The following is a 22,676-nucleotide window of genomic DNA, read 5'->3' as shown; positions in this document are numbered from 1 at the left end:
GTTTGCTTTTTTCTGTGGGGAGAGGGGTCATTTTATTAATGGCTGTCCTTCCTTCCTCAAAAACAAAAGACCGTCAGAAAACTACTAACCCCAGGGCTGTGTGGAGGATGTCAGCCGGGGGGTATACGTTTCCTCCATACGAACATCGCAATTTGTGTTGCCAGCGGTTGTTGTTTTTGGCGTTAAGATGGAGGGACTATTTCTTTTTTTCTAGACAGTGGAGGCAGGAGTAAATTTGATAGATGCCCATTTTGCCCACACTATGGGTTTGTCTCTCTGTACGCTACAGAGACCTATTCCCATATTCTCTATTGATTCTGCTCCTCTGTCTCAGAGAAACCTCACTCACATTGTCCCATAACTTACACCTTCGGGTTGGGGACCACCATAACGAGTTGCTTTCATGTTATGTTCTGGAGGGGCTTCACCACTCGGTGGTGTTGGGTCTTCCCTGGTTGGTAGCGCACAATCCAGTGGTGGATTGGCAGGCCAGGGAGATATTGGAGTGGAGTGAGCATTGCAGAGAAAATTGCTTAAATAGCAATTGCTTAGTCGCCTCCATAGCTACCCTACCTACATTTGTTTCAGACTTGAGGACGTTTTTTCTGAAAAAGGGTTGTCAGAAGTTACCACCTCACCGTCCTTATGATTGCCCGGTTAACCTTATTCCCGGTGCAAAATTACCCAGACCAGGTATATAATCTTTCGGGTCCGGAGAGACAAGCCATGAAAGATTATATCTCCGAGAGCTTGGCTAAGGGACACATCAGACCCTCTTCTTCACCCGTGGCTGCAGGGTTTTTTCTTTGTTAAAAAGAAAGATGGGGGCCTGCGTCCTTGCGTAGATTTTCGCGAATTTAAACCGGATAACCATCGAGACCCATACCCTCTTCCTCTTATTCCTGACCTGTTTAATCAGATTGCGGGTGCTAGGTGGTTCTCCAAACTTGAATCTAGAGGGGCCTACAATCTGATTCGTATTAAGGAAGGGGATGAGTGGAAGACAGCTTTAACACCCCTGAGGGGCATTATGAAAATCTAGTCATGCCTTTCGGTCTGACCAATGCTCCTGCTGTCTTCCAACATTTCGTTAATTACATTTTTTGTCATCTTATCGGCGGTTTGTAGTGATATACCTAGATGATATTTTAATTTATTTGTCTGATCTGAAAACACATGAGGCTGCATGTCAGACAGGTACTGCAGGTCCTACGGACGATAAATGATATGCTAAAATTGAAAAGTGTGTCTTCGCCGTTCAGGAAATACAGTTCCTAGGTTATTTATTATCTGCTTCTGGTTTCCGTATGATCTAGGAAGGTCCAGGCAATTTTAGATTGGGATCTTCCTGAGAACCTCGAAGCACTGCAACGGTTCTTGGGCTTCGCAAATTTCTATAGAAAATTCATAAAAAATTATTCGGTGATTGTAAAACCCCTTACTGACATGACTAGGAAGGGGACTGATTTTTCTAAATGGTCTGACGCCGCTAAAATTGCTTTTTCCTCTCTAAAGAGAGGTTTACCTCGGCACCTGTACTAATCCAACCTGATGTCTCCCAGCTTTTTATTTTTGAAGTCGATGCGTCAGAGGTGGGAGTGGGGGCCTATGCTGTCTCAGGGTCCGTCTCCTGGCAAATGGCGTCCTTGTGCTTTCTTTTCTAAAAAACTATCTGCAGCAGAAAAGAACTATGAATTGGCAATAGGGAACTATTAGCTATTAAACTAGCATTTGAAGAATGGCGTCACTTTTTAGAGGGGGCAATCCACCCCGTCACTGTGATTACGGACCACAAAAACCTTCTGTACCTCGAATCAGCTAAACGTCTCACCCCTAGACAAGCTAGGTGGTCGCTATTTTTTTTTACCAGGTTTAACTTTGTTATTACCTATCGTCCTGGGGCAAAAAATGCCAAGGCAGATGCATTATCTCGTTGTTTCCCTGGAGGGGGTAATGTGAGTGATCCGGTACCCATTCTATAAAGAGGAGTGGTGTCTCTGCGGTACACTCTGTCTGGAGGGGAAGGTGTTTAGAGGCCCAGGGGGACGCCCCGGTCTCTTGGCCCCTCAGAGAAATTGTTTGTACCGTTGAACCTGCGTCTCGAATTATTAGAGGAACATCATAATTCGGCACTTGCTGGGCACCCGGGTAGTAAAGCAACCTTGGTGCTATTGTCTCGTCGTTTTTGGTGGCCAAGGTTGCGTCAGGATGTAATGGATTTTGTGTCTTCTTGTTCTACTTGTGCGCGCACGAAAGTCTCTCATACACGTCCTGCAGGGTCTTTATTGCCACTTGTCATTCCCAATAGGCCATGGACACATCTGTCAATGGATTTTATCACTGACTTACCTTTGTCTGCGGGTAGTAAAAACAGTTATCTTGGTAGTAGTGGACAGGTTTAAGCAAAATGGTACACTTCATTGCGTTACCCGCACTACCTAATGCTAAGACTCTTGCTCAGGTATTCATCAGTGAAATCGTGAAGCTTCACGGGGTCCCTTCCGATGTTGTTTCAGATCGGGGAACCCAGTTTATTTCTAAGTTTTGGAAAGCTTTTTGTTCCCGTTTGGGGGTACACTTGTCCTTTTCCTCGCTTTCCATCCTCAGTCGAATGGACAGACTGAGCGTACCAACCAAAACCTTGAGACATATCTAAGATGTTTTGTGTCTGAAAACCAAGAGGTGTGGTCATCATATTTACCGTTAGCCGAGTTTGCCATAAATAATCGCCGTCAGGAATCTACTGGTAAGTCACCATTTCTTGGTGCATATGGTTTTCATCCCCAATTCTGTACTTCAAAGAGGGGGGGTCTTCTGGGGTTCCCGAAGAGGAACGGTTTTCATCATCTCTTTCATCGGTATGGCAGAAGGTGCAAGCTAACTTGAAAAATATGGGAGGTAAATATAAATGCATGGCTGATAAGAGACGGTCGCCAGGTCCGGACCTAGGAGTGAATGACTATGTGTGGTTTGTCTACTAGGAATATTAAATTAAAGGTTCCCTCTTGGAAACTGGGTCCTAGGTTTATTGGCCCTTACAGAATAGTAGCCATCATTAACCCCGTGGCTTTTCGCCTGAAGCTACCTCAGACTTTTAAAATCCATAACGTCTTCCATAAGTCGTTACTCAAGAAATATGTTCCACCTTTAGAACCGTCACCGCTGCCACCCCCTCCTGTTGTTGTGGATGGTAATCTAGAGTTTCAAATATCCAAAATTGTTGATTATCGTCGGGTCCGCCGCTCTCTTCAATATCTGGTGCATTGGAGGGGTTACGGTCCCGAGGAAAGAATGTGGGTTCCAGCGTCTGAGGTAAACGCCGACAGGTTAGTTCGGGCTTTTCATGCCTCTCATCCTGAGAGATCTAGTCCTGAGTGTCCAGAGGCCCCTCGTAGAGAGGGGGGTACTGTCACGAGGGTGTCAAGAGCCACGCCTGACTCCGTTATACCCGGGGTCAGGAAGTCGCAGAGGGTGGCTGCGCGCTCTATGTAGAAAGATTGTGCTGTTTCTTTATGGTAGCTTTTTGGGTTTGCCTTGCAACCCTTTTTGGCTCACTCAGGGATCCGTAGCTCCTTCTCCTCAGCTGTTTCTTGTCCAGCACTCCCAACCTCCTTATATTCCCCTCTCCCACCTTCTCTGGTTGCCAGATATAGAGCTTCCTGCCTGGACTTCTATACTGACCCACTGGAGCTGTGTAACTGTGTTCCCTGGTTGTTGTTCCAAAACGTTACCCTCCGGATCCCTGTTGGGCCTTCGTGGTCTGCTGTTGTCGCCCACCTGGGATTATATGTTTGTCTGTATTGTCTGTCCTCTCCTTGGTGTTTTCCTCTTAGTGTCAGTGGTGCGGACTAGTGATCCCACCGCCTCGTTCACTACATAGGGCTCATCTTAGGGAAAGCCAGGGTTTAGGCACGTGATCGGCCTACGGGTGAGGAACCCGTCTAGGGACGTCAGGGCAGTCAGGTGCCAGCCGCAAGGTGAGTCAGGGGTCACCACCTTTCCCTCTCCCTTGGACAGGGCCTTCCCATTTCCCTCCCTTTGCGTGATGCCGGTTCATTACAGGTGCTTAGACACCAGTGTTGGAAACAGCGAGGGGTCCTGTGAGATGAAGGCCAGCGCAATACCCTCCTCCCATCTGAAATACTTGGGACGGGGTATTGGTGTTGGTACCAAAGGCAAAATATGTCTTATGCAATTTATGGGACTAATTGCACAGAGAGAGGAGAACTCCTCCCCGCAGCGTATTGCACCCTTAGTCATGTCCTAGGTTTAGACGTCGCAGAGCTGCAAGGAAGGACACCAATCACCCTGGAAAAGAGACTCCGACATCCTCCCTGACGTTCCCGTGAGACTCCAGAAGATTCCTCTCGGCTTTGGGATAGAACTCAAGCATCTCCTGCTGGACTTCAGACAAAAGGAAAAAATACTTCAGAATCTTTGAGAGACAGAGAAACAGGCCACCAATCAACTATTGCATGACAAGAACAAAATAACTGCGATCGCAAAGGACTCCAAAGTTTCCTGGTGGGAAAGTCTGTTTGGCTACAGTCAGAAGGCAACATCCTTCTTCAACCTATTGATACATCTGGTGATAGTTCTTCTGGTACTGGTAATCATCATGTACATGGGACTGTGTCTAATTTACAGGAGGGTCAAGAGACTTGCGGACCAACTAAACCAGAACCAGACAGAACTTCACGAAGTTAGTCGTAGGAGGCTCAGGACATAGCTCCAACAAAGTCCTGAAGCCAGGGATCGCTTGGACATACTGTTTCCTATGAGGGTTTGGAATGAAAATCCAAAGCCCTCCTGAAACCCCATAGTGTGGTGTATGTATATACAGTCAGGTCCATAAATATTGGGACATCGACACAATTCTAACATTTTTGGCTCTATACACCACCACAATGGATTTGAAATGAAACGAACAAGATGTGCTTTAACTGCAGACTGTCAGCTTTAATTTGAGGGTATTTACACCCAAATCAGGTGAACGGTGTAGGAATGACAACAGTTTGCATATGTGCCTCCCACTTGTTAAGAGATCAGCTGTTCCATGGCCAGGTGTGTGTTATTCCCTCATTATCCCAATTACAATGAGCAGATAAAAGGTCCAGAGTTCATTTCACGTCTGCTATTTGCATTTGGAATCTGTTGCTGTCAACTCTCAAGATGAGATCCAAAGAGCTGTCACTATCAGTGAAGCAAGCCATCATTAGGCTGAAAAAACACAACAAACCCATCAGAGAGATAGCAAAAACATTTAGCGTGGCCAAAGCAACTGTTTGGAACATTCTTAAAAAGAAGGAATGCACCGGTGAGCTCAGCAACACCAAAAGACCTGGAAGACCGCAGAAAACAACTGTGGTGGATGACCGAAGAATTCTTTCCCTGGTGAAGAAAATACCCTTCACAACAGTTGGCCAGATCAAGAACACTCACCAGGAGGTAGGTGTATGTGTGTCAAAGTCCACAATCAAGGGAAGACTTCACCAGAGTGAATACAGAGGGTTCACCACAAGATGTAAACCATTGGTGAGCCTCAAAAACAGGAAGGCCAGATTAGAGCTTGCCAAACGACATCTAAAAAAGACTTCACAGTTCTGGAACAACATCCTATGGGACAGATGAGACCAAGATCAACTCGTACCAGAGTGATGGGAAGTGTCACGGCTGTGTGTGAGCAACAATAGTATACACAGTAAAAGAGCTACTGACCGGACCCAAACTAGGGAGGATAAAGGGTGACCCCTGTCAGACCCTCAAAGCTCTCCCTATGCTGCTAAGCACATGCCCGGATCCAAATCGGCGGAACGAGGCATGCCCACGTCCTAAGACTGATGACCACTGTAACCCCTACAATAGTGGAAGGGGCACGGCCACCGGTGCCCTACTCAGTATATGGAGGGAACCGTGGCACCTCAGATCCAGTCAGAAAATAATCTGGTACACAACAATGTCTGTACACTTAGCTGAAGGTGTTGCAGCCGCAGAGAAGACGGATCCAAGGACAGCTGGCAATATCCGGAGTGCTTGCTGCAGCAGAACACAGGTCCAGTGAACTGATAGCTACAAGTGAAGATACTAAAGCAAGAGCTACAACTGAAATGAGAACTATAATCCACGCCCTACAATAGGAGGAGGGGTGATATAAAGAGAGGAAATCAAACGCATGAGGAACAGCTGGGAGGAAGGAAACCAAAAAGTAAACAGAGCAGTGAGAACTCCTCCCAGCTCTAGTAGTGACATCATCACAGGGGTGGAAGAAACAGGGCTGTGAGAACGTCCCAAACCTCTGGTAGTGACAGTCCCCCCCCCCCCCCCCCTCTACGGGTGGACTCCGGACACCCAGGACCCACCTTCTCAGGATGAGCCCTATGAAATGCCCTGATGAGGCGAGTGGCTTTACACTGCGTGCAGAATTATTAGGCAAATGAGTATTTTGACCACATCATCCTCTTTATGCATGTTGTCTTACTCCAAGCTGTATAGGCTCGAAAGCTTACTACCAATTAAGCATATTAGGTTATGTGCATCTCTGTAATGAGAAGGGGTGTGGTCTAATGACATCAACACCCTATATCAGGTGTGCATAATTATTAGGCAACTTCCTTTCCTTTGGCAAAATGGGTCAAAAGAAGGACTTGACAGGCTCAGAAAAGTCAAAAATAGTGAGATATCTTGCAGAGGGATGCAGCACTCTTAAAATTGCAAAGCTTCTGAAGCGTGATCATCGAACAATCAAGCGTTTCATTCAAAATAGTCAACAGGGTCGCAAGAAGCGTGTGGAAAAAACCAAGGCGCAAAATAACTGCCGATGAACTGAGAAAAGTCAAGCGTGCAGCTGCCAAGATGCCACTTGCCACCAGTTTGGCCATATTTCAGAGCTGCAACATCACTGGAGTGCCCAAAAGCACAAGGTGTGCAATACTCAGAGACATGGCCAAGGTAAGAAAGGCTGAAAGACGACCACCACTGAACAAGACACACAAGCTGAAACGTCAAGACTGGGCCAAGAAATATCTCAAGACTGATTTTTCTAAGGTTTTATGGACTGATGAAATGAGAGTGAGTCTTGATGGGCCAGATGGATGGGCCCGTGGCTGGATTGGTAAAGGGCAGAGAGCTCCAGTCCGACTCAGACGCCAGCAAGGTGGAGGTGGAGTACTGGTTTGGGCTGGTATCATCAAAGATGAGCTTGTGGGGCCTTTTCGGGTTGAGGATGGAGTCAAGCTCAACTCCCAGTCCTACTGCCAGTTTCTGGAAGACACCTTCTTCAAGCAGTGGTACAGGAAGAAGTCTGCATCCTTCAAGAAAAACATGATTTTCATGCAGGACAATGCTCCATCACACGCGTCCAAGTACTCCACAGCGTGGCTGGCAAGAAAGGGTATAAAAGAAGAAAATCTAATGACATGGCCTCCTTGTTCACCTGATCTGAACCCCATTGAGAACCTGTGGTCCATCATCAAATGTGAGATTTACAAGGAGGGAAACAGTACACCTCTCTGAACAGTGTCTGGGAGGCTGTGGTTGCTGATGCACGCAATGTTGATGGTGAACAGATCAAAACACTGACAGAATCCATGGATGGCAGGCTTTTGAGTGTCCTTGCAAAGAAAGGTGGCTATATTGGTCACTGATTTGTTTTTTGTTTTGTTTTTGAATGTCAGAAATGTATATTTGTGAATGTTGAGATGTTATATGGCTTCACTGGTAAAAATAAATAATTGAAATGGGTATATATTTGTTTTTTGTTAAGTTGCCTAATAATTATGCACAGTAATAGTCACCTGCACACACAGATATCCCCCTAAAATAGCTAAAACTAAAAACAAACTAAAAACTCTTTCAAAAATATTCAGCTTTGATATTAATGAGTTTTTTGGGTTCATTGAGAACATGGTTGTTGTTCAATAATAAAATTAGTCCTCAAAAATACAACTTGCCTAATAATTCTGCACTCCCTGTAATGTCCGACACCGGAACCCACATCCTCTCCTCAGGACCATAACCCTTCCAATGAACGAGGTACTGAAGAGAACCGCGGACAATGCGAGAGTCCACAATTCTGGAAACCTCAAACTCCAGATTGCCATCAACCAAAATCGAAGGAGGAGGCAAAGAGGAGGGTACCGTGGGCTGGACATATGGTTTTAAGAGAGATCTGTGAAATACATTATGTATCTTCCAAACCCGTGGAAGATCAAGACGGAAGGCAACAGGATTGATGGTGCCGGACCAGGCACACGTCTCTTATCAGCCACATGCCTATACCTCTCACTCATCTTTTTAAGATTACTCTGAATCTTTTGCCAAATGGTAGACAAAGACGAGGAAAATCTCTCCTCCTCAGGTAAACCAGAAGAGCCCCTCCCGAGAATGTCCCAAACTGCGGATGGAACCCATATGCACCAAAGAATGGTGACTTATCAGAAGATTCCTGACGACGGTTGTTCAGAGCAAACTCAGCAAGAGGGAGAAATGAACACCAATCCTCCTGGTTCTCTGCCACAAAACAGCGCAAATATGTCTCCAGATTCTGATTGAGGCGCTCAGTCTGACCATTCGACTGCGGGTGAAAGCAGAAGAGAAGGACAGCCGAACCCCAGGCGAGAACAGAAAGCCTTCCAGAACCTGGACACAAACTGCGTGCCTCTATCTGAAACAATATCAGAGGGAATGCCGTGCAATTTAACAATATGGTCGACAAAAGCTTGCGCCAACGTTTTAGCATTGGGTAAACCAGGGAAAGGTACGAAATGAGCCATCTTGCTAAAACGGTCCACCACCACCAGGATCACCGACTTCCCCGAGGAACGAGGAAGATCCGTGATTAAAGTCCATGGACAGGTGTGTCCAAGGACGGGAAGGTATGGGTAACGGGAGAAGGGAATCTGAAGGCCGTGAACGAGGGACCTTAGCGCGAGCGCCTGTCTCACAAGCAGCCACAAAACCCTCCACCGACTTACGAAGAGCCGGCCACCAAAATCTCCGAGCAATGAGATCTACCGTGGCTCTACTCCCGGGGTGACCAGCAAGAACCGTATCATGATGCTCCTTAAAGAGTTTTTGACGTAGCTCAGGAGGCACGAACAAACTTCCCAGAAGGACAACGGGCAGGTGCCTCAGTCTGGGCAGCCTGGACCTCGGCCTCCACATCGGATATATAGAGCAGAAACAACTACCCCCCTCCGCCAAAATGGGACCCGGGTCCTCGGAGTTTCCTCCCTCCCGGAAAACAGCGAGAGAGAGCATCAGCCTTCACATTTTTTATCCCAGGTCGGAATGTAACAACAAAATTTAATCTGGAGAAGAAACAGAGACCATCTGGCTGTCTCGGATTCATACGCCTGGCCGACTCCAAGTATGCCCAGATTCTTATGGTCGGTATAAAAACGGTGATAGGGTGCCTGGCCCCTCCAAACCAATGGCGCCATTCCTCGAAAGCCAACTTGATGGCCAACAACTCCTATCTCCCACATCATAGTTTCTCTCTGCCGGGGAGAGAGTTTTTTAGAGAAAAAGGCACAGGGTCGCCATTTGGCAGGAGAAGGGCCCTGGGACAAACCGCACCCACACCCACCTCGGAAGCATCCACCTCAACAATAAAAGGTAGGAAACATCGGGATGCACCAAGACGGGAGCAGACGCAAAACTCCTTTAATCTTAGAAAAGGCTGCAAGACCTCCTCCGACCAAGAGGAAAAATCCGCCCCCTTTTTGTCATGTCAGTAAGGGGTTTGACAACAGAGGAATAATTCAAAATGAACTTTCTGTAATAGTTCGCAAAACCCAGAAAGCGCATCAATGCCTTCTGATTCTCAGGAAGCTCCCACTCAAGTACAGCACGGACCTTCTCCGGATCCATGCGAAAACCAGAAGCAGAGAGGAGAAAACCCAGAAATTGAATCTCCGATACCATAAAAAGACATTTCTCCAGCTTGGCGTACAATTTATTTTCCCGCAGAATCTGCAGAACCTGAAAAAGATGATCCTGATGGGTCTGAACATCAGGGGAAAAAATCAAAATATCATCAAGATACACCAATACAAATTTCCCCATTAAATGGTAGAAATACTATTAACAAATGCTGAAAGACGGCCGGAGCATTCATCAGGCCGAAAGGCATAACGAGATTCTCGAAATGCCCGTTAGGGGTATTAAAGGCCGTTTTCATTCATCCCCTCTCTGACCTGACCAGGTTGTACGCGCCTCTCAAATCCAATTTGGAAAACCCCTTGGCCCCAACAATTTGGTTGAAGAGGTCGGGATCAGAGGAAGGGGATAGGGATCGCGAATCGTGATACGGTTCAGCTCCCTAAAATCTAGGCAAGGTTCTAGAGAGCCATCTTTTTTTTTAACAAAAAAAAAAACCGCTGGCCACAGGTGACCTTTGAGGGACGAATATGCCCCTTCTCGAGACTCTCGGAGATATAAGTTCGCATTGCGATTCTTTCCGGTTGTGAGAGATTGTAGAGGCGTGCTTTTGGCAGCTTGGCGCCGGGAATGAGGTTAATGGGACAGTCAAACTCCGGTGAGGAGGTAAGCTCCTGAACACCGCTCGGAAAACACGTCCCGAGAAATCAGAGAGAAATGAAGGCACAGTTTTAGTAGACACCTCTCTCTACCAAAGTCACTCCACTCATTTATTTGCCTTCCTTGCAATCAATAGTGGGGTTATGTCTAGTGAGCCAGGGTAACCCCAAAACTAGAGGAGAAGGCAATCCGTTAAGGACAAAACAAGATATATCCTCCACATGAGTGTCACCTACAGCTAGCCGGATATTGTGAACAATGCCCTTCAGAGATCTCTGTGAGAGTGGAGCAGAGTCAATAGCAAAAACAGGTATATCCTTTTCTAATGTGCAAACCTGAAAACCATGCATGGCTACAAATTGAGTGTCAATAAGATTGACGGCCGCTCCACTATCGACAAAAATCTCACAAGAAATGACTTTGCTCTCTAGCGCCACCTTGGCAGACAGGAGAAAATGGGAACTGCAGGTCAGAGGAAAAGCATCAATTCCTACATCAACTTTGCCCAAAGTAGCAGATGAAGCAGAATTTGATGATTTACCTTTTGAGGTTTTTCTCTTATTATCGCTCTTAGTACAGTTCAAGAATCTCCTAGACGGACAAACATTTGCCAAATGACCTATGCCCCCACAACAAAAACACACCATACTCTGAGGACTAAATCCTCTTTTATCAGGGGCAAGTCGACCTAGCTGCACACTGAATGAGTCTGCACCACTGCCCCTAGACTGACAATGGCTGGACAGAGAGGTCTCGTTTCTTTCTCTTAGACGCCTGTCAAGGCGTACTGCCAATGACATGGCAGACTCTAAGGACGTTGGTCTCTCATGGAAAGCAAACGCATCTTTCAATCTCTCTGAGAGACCATGACAGAACTGACTCCGGAGTGCAGCATCATTCCAACCCGAATCAGCTGCCCATCTCCGATGTTCAGAACAATAAAGCTCCGCTGACAGTTTGTTCTGGCATAAAACACGTAAGTTAGATTCGGCCAGAGCAACACAATCCGGGTCATCATAAATCTGCCCCAGGGCCACAAAAAATCTTTCCACGGATCGAAGGGAGGGATCCCCTGATGGCAGCGAAAAAGCCCAAGTCTGAGCATTACCCCTGAGCAGGGAGATGACAATCCTCACCCTCTGCTGCTCATTACCAGAGGAGTGGGGACACAAGCAAAAATGGAGTTTGCATGCCTCTCTGAAGCGAACAAAATTCTCACTGCCCCCGGAGAACGTTTCCGGAAGTGAGACCTTTGGCTCGCAACAGACTCCATGAGCCGGAGCAGAGCCCAATGCTTGAAGCTGAGTCATAGATTGATGGAGATCCGCTACTTCCAAAGAAAGACCCTGCATGCGGTCAACCAGGCCAGAAAGCGGATCCATGTCAAAAAAGGACGGTTTTGGTGGATTATAATGTCACGGCTGTGTGTGAGCAACAATAGTATACACAGTAAAAGAGCTACTGACCGGACCCAAACTAGGGAGGATAAAGGGTGACCCCTGTCAGACCCTCAAAGCTCTCCCTATGCTGCTAAGCACATGCCCGGATCCAAATGGCGGAACGAGGCATGCCCACGTCCCTAAGACTGATGACCACTGTAACCCCTATAATAGTGGAAGGGGCACGGCCACCGGTGCCCTACTCAGTATATGGAGGGAACCGTGGCCACCTCAGATCCAGTCAGAAAATAATCTGGTACACAACAATGTCTGTACACTTAGCTGAAGGTGTTGCAGCCGCAGAGAAGACGGATCCAAGGACAGCTGGCAATATCCAGAGTGCTTGCTGCAGCAGAACACAGGTCCAGTGAACTGATAGCTACAAGTGAAGATACTAAAGCAAGAGCTACAACTGAAATGAGAACTATAATCCACGCCCTACAATAGGAGGAGGGGTGATATAAAGAGAGGGAAATCAAACGCATGAGGAACAGCTGGGAGGAAGGAAACCAAAAGTAAACAGAGCAGTGAGAACTCCTCCCAGCTCTAGTAGTGACATCATCACAGGGGTGGAGAAACAGAGCTGTGAGAACATCCCAAAGCTCTGGTAGTGACAGGAAGAGAAGAGTATGGAGAAGGAAAGGAACTGCTTATGATCCTAAGCATACCACCTCACCAGTGACGCATGGTGGTGGTAGTGTCATGGCGTGGGCATGTATGGCTGCCAATGGAACTGGTTCTCTTGTATTTATTGATGATGTGACTGCTGACAAAAGCAGCAGGATGAATTCTGAAGTGTTTCGGGCAATATTATCTGCTCATATTCAGCCAAATGCTTCAGAACTCATTGGACGGCGCTTCACAGTGCAGATGGACAATGACCCAAAGCATACTGCAAAAGCAACCAAAGAGTTTTTTAAGGGAAAGAAGTGGAATGTTATGCAATGGCCAAGTCAATCACCTGACCTGAATCCGATTGAGCATGCATTTCACTTGCTGAAGACTAAACTGAAGGGAAAATGCCTCAAGAACAAGCAGGAACTGAAGACAGTTGCAGTAGAGGCCTGGCAGAGCATCACCAGGGATGAAACCCAGCATCTGGTGATGTCTATGCGTTCCAGACTTCAGGCTGTAATTGACTGCAAAGGATTTGCAACCAAGTATTAAAAAGTGAAAGTTTAATTTATGATTATTATTCTGTCCCATTACTTTTGGTTCCTTAACAAGTGGGAGGCACATATGCAAACTGTTGTAATTCCTACACCGTTCACCTGATTTGGATGTAAATACCCTCAAATTAAAGCTGACAGTACCTGACTGTATATTATATTGTATTAGGTTTTTCTATGAGGGTTCGGGATGTAATCCAATGCCATCCTGTAACCTCATAGTATTGTGTATATATATATTGATTATTTGCTTGTTGGTTAATTGTGTACCCATGGACACTCTAGGTGCAAATGTGTGACAGCCCATACTATAATATGGCTGTACACACATTTGCATACTATAGTCGTTTCCATTGACACGGGGGTCTGTGAACTACCTGTGTCCTTTGGAAGTATAGAGAGATATGCCAGGTTGCATGAGTCTCCATGGGTACACACACTAATCTAATTTGGAGGTGTTGGGAGGGATGTGACCTGTTTTTGGGATTGGGGAAGAGTAGATTCCCTAGGGACCAATTTCATTTGCCACTTTAACCCCAACAACGATGATGTTTGTAAGGGTTGGACTGAATGGTAGTAGTGTGGTGTTCTTTCCCGCAGTTAGAATTTAGGTGCCATGACATCACCTCTTACCAAAATTTCCAACCTGCCTTGTAAAGACCTAAGTATCTGTCCATGGGAGAACCTCTCAAACAACTGATTCTTCAATCAAGATGGAAGTCGTACTTATGTTGAAAGGAACCCAGCCTACGGTTGACCGTACCCCAGAAGGAGGTGCTACATGGATTAAGGGTAAAGTCATTCCAGAATCATTGGGAGTAACTGACACCGAAAGATTTGCACTGACATTGGGGGTAGCTGACGCCAGAAGAGCAAGACAGAGAGAAAGAAGGACAGTCCACGGTTGCTGCGTGGATTGACCTAGAGACTGCAAGGGTGAAGCCATTTCCCTATATTACATTGGGAGAGGCTGATACCTGAAGATAACGAAAGATACCAATAAAGTTCCAGACCAAGAGCCAGAGAGAAGACATTGTGTTCTGTGGATAGAGACAGCTGGTTACGGTGAAGGGCAGGTAGGAGGTGTCGATCGCGATGGGTGATGTCTAATTACCTAAGGGGCAGATTATACTTCATTCCTTCCTGAACTGTCACCAACAGCGAGTGTGGTTGAGGAGGCAAATACATCCCAACCCTTCCCCCAAAAGTTTATTGTCGTGTTCCCGACAACAGGGGGATTGTTAAGGGAAGTGTTAGATTTTAATATATATACAGTACTTGCCATAATTATTCATACCCCTGCCAAATTTTGACTTAAAGTTACTTTTATTCAACCAGCAAGTAATTTTTTGATGGGAAATTACATAGGTGTCTCCCAAAAGATAATAAGACGATGTACAAGAGGCATTATTGTGGAAAAAAAAAACATTTCTCAGCTTTTATTTACATTTGAGCAAAAAGTGTCCAGTCCAAAATTATTCATACCCTTCTCAATAATCAATAGAAAAGCCTTTATTGGTTATTACAGCAATCAAACGCTTCCTATAATTGCAGACCAGTTTTTGCATGTCTCCACAGGTATTTTTGCCCATTCATCTTTAGCAATGAGCTCCAAATCTTTCAGGTTGGAGGGTCTTCTTGCCATCACCCTGATCTTTAGCTCCCTCCACAGATTCTCAATTGGATTCAAGTCTGTACGTTAATGTTGTTGTCTGCTAACCATTTCTTCACCACTTTTGCTGTGTGTTTTGGGTCATTGTCATGCTGAAATGTCCACTGGTGCCCAAGGCCAAGTTTCTCTGCAGACTGCCTGATGTTGTCGTTCAGAATCCTCATGTATTGCTCTTTTTTCATGGTGCCGTTTACTGTGATTAGGTTCCCTGGTCCATTGGCTGAAAAACCCCCCCAAAGCATTAGGTTCCCACCACCATGTTTGACAGTGGGGATGGTGTTCTTTGGGTTGAAGGCTTCTCCTTTTGTATGCCAAATGAAGGAAACATCATTGTGACCAAAGAATTTCATTTTTGTTTCATCTAACCATAACACAGAAGACCAGAAGTCGTCTTCTTTGTCCAGATGAGCTTTTGCAAAGGCCAAGCGAGCTTTTGTGTGCCTTATCTGGAGAAGTGGCATCCTCCTTGGTCTGCATCCGTGGAACCCAGCAGTGTCCGTTGCCTTGAGACATTGCCACCAGCAGAGCCCAGATTCACCAGGATTGCCTTGATGGTGATCCTTGGATTCTTTTTCACCTCTCTAACTATCCTCCTGGACAGCACAGGTGTCACTTTTGGCTTCCGACCACGTCCTCTGAGATTTTCCACAGTGCGGAACATCTTGTATTTTTTGCTCAAATGTAAATAAAATCGGAGAAATGTTTTTTTGTACATCGTCTTATTATCTTTTGGGAGACACCTATGTCATTTCCCGTCAAAAAACTACTTGCTGGTTGAATAAAAGTAACTTTAAGTCAAAATTTGCCTGGGGTATGAAAAATTGTGGGCAGCACTGTATGTATATATGCCCTTGCATATATGCATATATATTTACCCTTTTTCATAAGCCTGTCCAGGGGGTGTAGGTGTATACATAGAGATGTATGTATGCCCCCTGGTCGGCATACATCTCTATGTATATAATGTATATATATAAGTGGGCTTATTGATGTATGTATATATATCCCCCAGTTTTATATATATATATATATATATATATATATATATATATATATATTTATCCCCCAGTTTTATATATCCCCAAGTTTATATCTATGCATATATATTTATAGATGTGCCCCAAGTATCTATAAATATGTAGGTGCAGTAAAACTGTGGCCAGTAGCTCCCCTGGTTGCCCCTCCCCCCCCCTGGAATGTGCCTGCTGGGGGGGGACGAGACCGACAACTGGACAATCATTTCCAGTTTCGGCCTCTTCAAAGGACAGAGGATCAATAAAGATCCTCTGCCCTTTGTCACCATCTCCGGCAGCGCCGGAGATGGTGTGTCTAACAGGGACATGGGAAAAAGGAGTTCCCAGGCTCCTGTGTGTGGCGTATCTCCGGTGCTGTAATTACATCGCCAGAGGTGTGCATCCTCTTCACAGGCGGGAGGATCAAAGCATCCAGCGCGCTCCAGGATGCGCGGGCCGGCGCGATGATGTCATATCACCGCGCCGACCCGCATTGAGCGGGCGGAAGCACAGGGAGCGAGCGCGCCTGAGGTTTAAATACCCCGGCCGTGCTACGCTCACGATTTCGAGCCAGCAGCCCGGCACAAGAGAGGATCATCCCCTAGAGAGATGAGCATATACAATCGGGAATTAACCCCTGGACAACAAGCATATTGGGCTAAGTATCGTTAACCCTTGCATACCCTATATTACCAACGAACCCCTGCATTAACCCCTGCATACCCTATACCACCAATGTTTTTCCCCTACATTTCCCTATACACCAATGCCTTTTACTCCTGCATAATCCCTGTTAACCTCTATTTCACCAATCCCTATACCACCAACGCATTCAGCATTAACCCTTGCTCCCCTGATTTCCCTATACCACCAATGCCTTTTACCCCTGCATAATCCCTGTTAACCCCTACTTCACCAATCCCTATACCACCAACGCATTCAGCATTAACCCTTGCTCCTCACATTTCCCTATACCACCAATGCCATTTACCCCTGTATTACCGCTGTATTTCCCAATACCACCAACGCCTTTAACCCTTGCTTCTACCCTGCCCTGTATTCCAACCCCTGATCAATATTGTGTTTTTAACCCCTTATACTGGATAGGGACAGTAAATTTCCAGGTTGGGGGGGCTGCTGTTATTTGTGTAATTGTAGTTAGATTCTGGGGAGAACTTGGGATTGTGTTAGCGTAGTTAGGACCATATCAGTTTGTTGTTGCAGTGTGATTCTATTATATTGCTGTGTGCTGCTACAAATACATATATCTATTCCATTGATATTGATATTGATATATATAGTTATAAGCAATAATTAGACTGTAGAATTGTAGTGTGTTAATAAATACCTTTTATTTAAGCACAGCGTATAGTCTTTTGTTGTAGTAGGCGCCACAGCAATAGCCGCAGGTAGTTCAGTATAGAGTAAGGTAATCAGTGTATTTATAGTTTAGGTATAAATAGGCGGAGTCATCACTATCACGCCTATTTATGAATATTAATTATTGAAATTACCCTAAATTTCAATAATATTTCCCTTAACAGTAAGAAATGTAAAAAACTAGTCCAAGACCTGACGGACTATCACACAAATGTTATTAGACCTTGGGAAAAGAAATTGCACCTCAAGCAAAATTATTCCAATACACCTTCAGTCCAACAACTTACTGATGCACGTACTTCTGAGGTTCATCACATCTCTGGTAGAACCTTTTACAATAGCAGGATGAGAGTTTCTAATAGAACACCACATAAACCATCCTTGTCTGAAACCCCAATTACAGCCTCTACCATCACTACCCTAGGACTATCTATCCCGACATCAGTACCTCAACCATTCACCCGCCCTCTTCTAGTAAGGTCAGGTCTCCTATCTCGACCGGTAGATGCTCCTCTAGGTCCCCTTCTGGGATCATCCGTACCTAATGTTCACTCTTACTACTTACTACTTCCTCCTCTCTAGAGGCTGACACAACACCCTGCGATATTAGCAGTATGGCCATTAGACCACTCCATCCTCCTCTTTCCCCCATCTCCTCTCCCCCTTCTGTCAACCATACACCATCTGTTAACAATACCCATCCAGCCTCCACTCATCCATCTGTTTCCTCCCCTCAATATTCCATCCACCCCAATTCCCCCCTGGACATTTCCACCCATTCCAATCCACCAATAACTCAGATATTTTTTTAGCCTTACCCTCCAATCTAGCCGACAGTCTTCAATCACCCCTCTGGCTCCAAGCACACCAATCAGGAAAAGCATCACCTGCACTCAGACACTGAGCCCATTATTTACTACAACTGGTCCGTTACCCTTAAAATCCCCCCAGACCAAATGCAATCTCAAGATCACCCATTTCTTCACCCCCCTATCCACTACCCGCAAAAGACCAAAAGACGCTTTAGAGGATGCAGAGGAGAAAAATCCAGACTTTCCCGAAAGAAAAAGAACCCTCTGAGCCAAATGCACTGACACAGACATTAGTCCAAAAAGAGAGAGAAAAAGGGATATTTAACCTCTCCAAACATAAACTCTCTGACATAGAAATAAAACTTCTTAGGAAGGGCCTATCCTTTTGTCCCACCAATGAACCCTGTCCATTTGAGCTCTTTATCGACCTAAACCAGTTTATACGTAAACTCACACTTCAGTGGCACTTAAAAAAAAAAAAAAACACCGAAACAAACCCCTAAGGGTGGGTTCACACTAGCGTTAGGGATTCCGTTATGGCTTTCCGTTATAACAGGGTTATAACGGAACATAACGGAATCCATAAGACGGAAGGGCAGATCCGTTTTGCTGCCCATAGACTTGCATTATGACGGAATGCAAAACGGACGCCTTTAACCACCTCAGCTCCCCTAGCTTAAACACCCTTAGTGACCAGACCACTTTTTACAATTTTGCACTACACTACTTTCATGTTTTATTGCGCGGTCATACAACTTACCACCCTAATGAATTTTACCTCCTTTTCTTCTCACTAATAGAGCTTTCATTTGGTGGTATTTCATTGCTGCTGACATTTTTACTTTTTTTTTTGTTATTAATCGAAATTTACCAAAATGTTTGCAACAAAAATGACATTTTTCACTTTCAGTTGTAAAATAAAAAAAAAAAAATACATTTCTATATAAATTTTTCTCTAAATTTATTGTTCTACATATCTTTGATAAAAAAAAATGCAATAAGTGTATATTTATTGGTTTGGGTAAAAGTTATAGCGTTTACAAACTATGGTACAAAAATGTGAATTTCCGCATTTTGAAGCAGCACTGACTTTCTGAGCACCTGTCATGTTTCCTGAGGTTCTACAATGCCCAGACAGTAGAAAAAACCCACAAATGGCCCCATTTCGGAAAGTAGACACCCTAAGGTATTCTCTGATGGGCATAGTGAGTTCATAGAACTTTTTATTTTTTGTCACAAGTTATGATTTTTTTAAATTTATTTTTTCTTACAAAGTCTCATATTCCACTAACTTGTGACAAAAAATAAAAACTTCCATGAACTCACTATGCCCATCACGAAATACCTTGGGGTGTTGTGTTTTGGGCAATGTGTTTTGGGGTGTATTTTTACATATACCCATGCTGGGTGAGATAAATATCTCTGTCAAATGACAACTTTGTATAAAAAAATGGAAAAAGTTGTCTTTTAGAGAGATATTTCTCTCACCCAGCATGGGTATATGTAAAAAGACACCCCAAAACACATTGCCCTACTTCTCCTGAGTACGGCAATACCACATCTGTGACACTTTTTTGCAGCCTAGGTGGGCAAAGAGGCCCAAATTCTAAAGAGCACCTTTAGGATTTCACAGGGCATTTTTAACACATTTGGATTTCAAACTACTTCTCACGCATTAGGGCCCCTAAAATGCCAGGGCAGTATAAATACCCCACAAGTGACCCCATTTTGGAAAGAAGACACCCCAAGGTATTCTGTGAGGGGCATGGCGAGTTCCTAGAATTTTTTTTTATTGGGCACAAGTTAGCGGAAAATGATGATTTTTTTTTTCTTTCTTACAAAGTCTCATATTCCACTAACTTGTGACAAAAAATAAAAACTTCCATGAACTCACCATGCCGATAACGAAATACCTTGGGGTGTCTTATTTCCAAAATGGGGTCACTTGTGGGGTAGTTATACTGCCCTGGCATTTTAGGGGACCTAATGTGTGAGAAGTAGTTTGAATTCCAAATGTGTAAAAAATGCCCTGTGAAATCCTAAAGGTGCTCTTTAGAATTTGGGCCCCTTTGCGCACCTAGGCTGCAAAAAAGTGTCACACATGTGGTATTGCCATACTCAGGAGAAGTAGGGCAATGTGTTTTGTGTTGTCTTTTTACATATACCCATGCTGGGTGAGAGAAATATCTCTCTAAAAGACAACTTTTCCCATTTTTTTATACAAAGTTGTCATTTGACAGAGATATTTATCTCACCCAGCATGGGTATATGTAAAAAGACACCCCAAAACACATTGCCCTACTTCTTCTGAGTATGGAGATACCACATGTGTGACACTTTTTTGCAGCCTAGGTGCGCAAAGGGACCCAAATTCTAAAGAGCACCTTTAGGATTTCACAGGGCATTTTTAACACATTTGGATTTCAAACTACTTCTCACGCTTTAGGGCCCCTAAAATGCCAGGGCAGTATAAAGACCCCACAAGTGACCCCATTTTGGAAAGAAGACACCCCAAGGTATTCGGTGATGGGCATGGTGAGTTCATGGAAGTTTTTATTTTTTGTCACAAGTTAGTGGAATATGAGACTTTGTAAGAAAAAAATAAAAAATAAATAAATCATCATTTTCCACTAACTTGTGCCAAAAAAAAAAAATTCTAGGAACTCGCCATGCCCCTCACGAAATACCTTGGGGTGTCTTCTTTCCAAAATGGGGTCACTTGTGGGGTATTTATACTTCCCTGGCATTTTAGGGGCCCTAATGCGTGAGAAGTAGTTGGAAATCCAAATGTGTTAAAAATGCCCTGTGAAATCCTAAAGGTGCTCTTTAGAATTTTGGGCCCTTTTGCCCACCTAGGCTGCAAAAAAGTGTCACACATGTGGTATCTCCGTACTCAGAAGAAGTAGGGCAATGTGTTTTGGGGTGTCTTTTTACATATACCCATGCTGGGTGAGAGAAATATCTCTCTAAAAGTCAACTTTTCCCATTTTTTTTATACAAAGTTGTCATTTTAGAGAGATATTTCTCTCACCCAGCATGGGTATATGTAAAAAGACACCCCAAAACACATTGCCCTACTTCTCCTGAGTACGGCAATACCACATGTGTGACACTTTTTTGCAGCCTAGGTGGGCAAAGGGGCCCAAATTCCTTTTAGGAGGGCATTTTTAGACATTTGGATTCCAGACTTCGTCTAACGCTTTAGGGCCCCTAAAATGGCAGGGCAGTATAAATATCCCACATGTGACCCCATTTTGGAAAGAAGACCCCCCAAGGTATTCCATGAGGGGCATGGCGAGTTCATAGAAGATTTTTTTTTTTGGCACAAGTTAGCGGAAATAGATTTTTATTTTTGTTTTTTTATCACAAAGTCTCCGTTTCTGCTAATTTGGGACAAAAATTTCAATCTTTCATGGACTCAATATGCCCCTCAGCGAATACCTTGGGGTGTCTTCTTTCCAAAATGGGGTCATTTGTGGGGTGTTTGTACTGCCCTGGCATTTGAGGGTCTCCGCAATCATTACATGTATGGCCAGCATTAGGAGTTTCTGCTATTCTCCTTATAGCATACGGGTAATGCGATTTCTTTTCCGTTCAGCCTCTGGGCTGAAAGAAAAAATGAACGGCACAGATGTCTTCATTCGCATCGATCAATGTGAATGAAAAAATCTCTGCCCAAAAAAAAAAAAGGAGGGGTAAGGCGTCTGCCAGGACATAGGAGCTCCGCCCAACATCCAAACCCACTTAGCTCGTATGCCCTGGCAAACCAGATTTCTCCATTCACATCAATCGATGTGGATGAATAAATCATTGCCAGGATTTTATTTTTTATTTTTTTATATACAAAGTGTTTGCCAAAGCATATGAACACCGCCCCTCAGCTCAAATGCCTCGGCAAACGTATATTTTTTACTGCAAAGGAGAAATCTCGTCTTGCAGCGCCGCATACACCGACTTTTGTGTAATCTGACAGCAGCGCAATGCTTCTGTCAGAATGCACATTAGTGCTGCAGCTCGTTCATCGGTTGGTCCACCTAGAAGGTAAAAAAAAAAAAAAAAACAGGCCGCAACGCAATAAATTTATTACCATTAAGTTTATATAACATTTGAACATTAACTTTTATAAACTTTATTTAACTTTTTGAACAGAACATTAACTTTTTTGATTACCGGTGATTTATTTTTATTTTTTTACCTTTATAGGACAAACCTCTCCTTCCCCATGGGACAATGTGCAAAGCGCAAATCGCCCAGAGATGTGGCGAAGTACATTATGCACTTTGTCCCAGGTGAAAGGAGAGGTTTGCAGCAGCTGTGAGTGAAAGGGCCCTAATAGCTCTGTGTGCCTGTCCTGTGTAACACAAACCTATGCTAAGTGTACCTGTGTGTGGTACTTCCGGAAACACTCCCCTAAGCATAGGGCAGGGTGGTCAGGGCAGTCAGAACAGAAATAGCGAGTGTCACGCCTTATTCCACTCCTGCTACAGACACGACATCTTTTTCGGGGTGGCGCTTGGGTTGAGGTACCAGAAACGACACTGGGGAAATGTCGCTCGTGTAGACGGCTCACTACACTGGTGGATGGGGCCACGGAACCTCCTGGATACAGGAGGTTCTCGATGATCTCTTCCTGAAATTTGAGGAAGGATCCT

This window comes from Bufo bufo, chromosome 6, assembly GCF_905171765.1.
Source record: "Bufo bufo chromosome 6, aBufBuf1.1, whole genome shotgun sequence".
NCBI classification, from domain to species: Eukaryota; Metazoa; Chordata; class Amphibia; order Anura; family Bufonidae; genus Bufo; species Bufo bufo.
The sequence above is the reverse complement of the archived record's forward strand: the minus strand, read 5'-3'. Positions refer to the sequence as shown.